The sequence below is a fragment of the Poecilia reticulata genome, linkage group LG2 (genome assembly GCF_000633615.1).
Source record: "Poecilia reticulata strain Guanapo linkage group LG2, Guppy_female_1.0+MT, whole genome shotgun sequence".
NCBI lineage: Eukaryota > Metazoa > Chordata > Actinopteri > Cyprinodontiformes > Poeciliidae > Poecilia > Poecilia reticulata.
Genome location: NC_024332.1, coordinates 20,161,032 through 20,164,378, shown reverse-complemented (window position 1 = coordinate 20,164,378; position 3,347 = coordinate 20,161,032). Strand labels below are relative to the sequence as shown.

Sequence of the window (3,347 nt, the reverse complement as noted above, 5' to 3'; positions counted from 1 at the left end):
TTGAACAAAACATCGAGAGGGGAGAGGCAGGTCAGTGTGTGTGTGTGTGTGTGTTGGAAATAGATAATGTTTCACAAAGGCTGTTTCAGTCTGCAAGTTTTCAGCAACTGAAACTGCTCTTTGTTTGCGTGAAGAAAAAAAACCTCAGAAAATGCGCGTTCTCAGCTTCTTTTTGGTTTCTTCATCTTTCTTTTTTTAGTTGAGCCAACATGTAAATTATTTATTGCAGCCAACATCTGGGCAGCTGCAGGGCAGAGTCTGAGCTGCATGGTAACCCCAGCAGAGATAATTATTAGCCTCATTTATTAGGCACAGAAACAAAGTACAACAACATCCACCAGCAGAATGATCTTAATTTTTATATAAACTGATAATAAGATGTTTTGGTCTTGAGTTAATAATCTTCAACCTTCTGGTTTGGAGCAGCAAAAGATTAGTCAGACTGGTGAGGCTCTTTACACCCGGCTAGTCCAAACGACGGCGTTTTAATGAACGAGGTGCGTCTGAAACTTTCGATAAAGCAAGAAGACGTTGCTGAGGAGATGTTGAGGAGAACGAGGGGGTCTAAAATCACCAATGTCCAAATTTATACCTAGAAACGTGGGCAAGAAACGACGGTAGAAATGGTAGCAAAGTTTTGGCGGTTTTAAATAAATAGCAGTTAATCATCAGCGTAAAGAGAAACGTTGTTCATTTCTTTAAATCTGTTCACAGAAAAATACCCAGCAACACAATATAGATAAAACACAAGCTAAATTTAGTTATATAGCGAAGTTAAACAAAATGTTTTGATACACACTTATCACAAAGAATGTTTATTTTTTTAGGGGTTTTGTGTAGATTAGGGAGTAAATATCTAAAATCACCAAATATAGCTTAATATGCATCAATACGCACAGTGGAAACTGTCTCAGCGCTTCTGCAGAATATCTGAAGTCTTCCTTATTCCCCCTTAGGGCTGCAGCCAATCAGAGACGAGGAAAATGAATGGCGGTCTTGGAGTGGTTGCTTTTCAAGCAACAACCAATAGGATGTCAAGTAATTTTGCGCTAATGAATTTCAGCTGCATTTCCTTCAAATATTTAAAAAGTATTTAAAAAACCGTCACACAATTTGGAAAAACAAGCTTACATGTTCAATCTTCAGAGTTTTTCATGTACCAAAAACTCTGAGAACCAAAAGTTTAATGTTTATTTGAACTTTTTAAAGTTGTTTTTCACAAACCTCCATCTTCCCCAGTAAAACGGCTCCGGTTTGCTGCCAGAAACGTCTTTCTTCCCTCCCCAGATGTGTCTGGTTTGCAGAGGGAGCAGCCCAGGCAGCAGGGAGAGATGAAGGCTTGGAGTAGGTGAGAGATGAAGGAGGATGGGTTGTTGTCTGCAACAAGATTATTAGATTCCTGTGAGCACACACTTCAGCACACAAACACACAGTCTCTTAGGTGCACTTAGCAGATTGGTTTAGAAATTGCATTAGGGAGTGTCGCAACAGCTTTTCCTCTCGTTCACCTGGTAATCTCTCTATCCCGCCTCCTCCCTCCGTCATATCTCAACTCTTCCTCTCACCTCCTCTTCTCGCTGAGCTTAATCCCATTTCTCCCCTCTTCTTTCTTCCCCCGTTCGGCTCGTTTTATCTCTTCCTCCTCTCCGTTCTGTTTTTTATTCAATCTTCTTGTCATTTACTCCTCCCTCCCTCCCTCCCTCCCTCCCTCCCTCCACCTGGTCTTATCTCTATTTATTGTGACAGCTTGTCAGAGGTGCGCGTGTGCGCGCGTTTTAAGAGGGGAAAGGAAAAGAAAAGCGGGCGACAGATTTACAGTTTACGGCGAGCGGCGTCCGTGAGCCGCGATATCAAAGAGAGAGGCAGCGAGGAGGAGGAGAGCGAGGAGGTCAGAGGCGAAGGAGGAGATGAAAGGAGAGCAGAGGAGAAGAGTTGAGAGAGGGTAAAGAGAGGGCAGCGAGGGGATGACGGGTGATGTGTGTGTGTGTGTGTGCTCCCCCAACAGACAACATGTTATTAATAAAAACAGGAAGAAAACGTAATTATCATCCACTCTGAGAGAGGCAGAGTGTCTGTTTGTCAGTGTGTTATTACAAACATAATTATAGCAGAAATCAATTAAAAACATGACAAGAGCATACATGCACATCCACGTGTGTGTCGCCCACCAGCAACTTCACCAAATTATCACTTAAAACTTTGTAATTTGTAATTAGGAGAGCAGGAACATGTCAGGAAGCCTACAAGTGTTCTTCCTCGTAGCGGATTTAACACGCTTTTCCTTCAAAACATTCTCCGTTTTTTCAGTTTTTAAGAAAGCGCCTGGTTTTCAGAGTGTGTGTGCGTGTGTGTGTGTGGGTGTGTGTGTGTGCGTGTGTGTGGGTGTGTGTGTGTGTGTGTGTGTGCGTTCATCACCACCCCGCGCGTCAAAAATCCTTCCCAGACAGCTTGTTATTAATGCAAACGTATAATAATCCATTTAGAAACATGTCATCATGATTAGAATAATAACAGTGGTTAAACCGACTGAGACGTTTATGGAGGAAGGAGTTCTCATCAGTTTGGCTAAGTGTGTGTGTGTGTGTGTGTGTGTGAGTGAGAGCAAACAAACATGTTAGCGCTTCAGTCGACTGCCAACTTTCCAAACTTCTGTTGTTTCTTCTTTTGTTTACGTATAAAAAGATTCGGGACAAGAAAATGAAGTTATAACAAACACTCTCCGCCAAGTGCAGCTCGGGATTTGACAAGTTAGTCATGAAAATTACAGATTTCTCTCATCAAGAGTTGAAGTCTTYACCTGAATCTGGGAAATCRAAGTCGGTAGACCCGAAACTGAAATTATGCTGTTAAAATCAGTGAAGTTTCTCATTACTGTGAATATTGACGGCCTGCGTTTGAGGCTCAGATGTATTTKTGTTGGACTGGTGTACTGGATTAGGAAAACTGGTTTCCAACATTTTAGTTTTGACGCAGTGAATGACTTTGTACAGATTTGTTTTCCACTGTARGAACCTTTTCCAGGTTTTCTGGAGCCGTTATTTGCCCCCCTGTGGTTTGACTAGATTACTGAAGCATAAACAAAGAAACGGGARAGTTATTCTTGAAAAACGTCMCGGTTGAGATGTAATACTTGGGGAATAAAACCGTCATTCGGTGTAAGTTTTGTGGTTTTAATCTGTTTGTATTGTAATAAAAATTACAAACGGCATTTTGAGAAATAAGGCTGCACAGTGGTGCAGTTGGTAGAGCTGCTGCCTTGCAGCAAGAAGGTTCTGGGTTCGATTCCCAGCCCCGGTCTCTCTGCATGGAGTTTGCATGTTCTCCCTGTGCATGCGTGGGTTTTCTCC

The 3,347-nt window shown here is 42.2% G+C and overlaps 1 protein-coding gene and 1 long non-coding RNA gene across 3 annotated transcripts in view; one reads left to right on the top strand and one right to left on the bottom strand.

Moving 5' to 3' along the window:
• dachb (dachshund b) overlaps positions 1 to 3,347 on the top strand; it is a 107,239-nt gene that overhangs the window by 10,270 nt on the left and 93,622 nt on the right. The window lies entirely within an intron of this gene.
• LOC108166091 (uncharacterized) overlaps positions 1 to 3,347 on the bottom strand; it is a 48,600-nt gene that overhangs the window by 5,837 nt on the left and 39,416 nt on the right. For both annotated transcript variants that reach the window (XR_001776375.1, XR_001776373.1), the window contains one exon: positions 1,225 to 1,377. This is a non-coding gene — a long non-coding RNA (uncharacterized LOC108166091). The remainder of the gene's footprint in view (positions 1 to 1,224; positions 1,378 to 3,347) is intronic.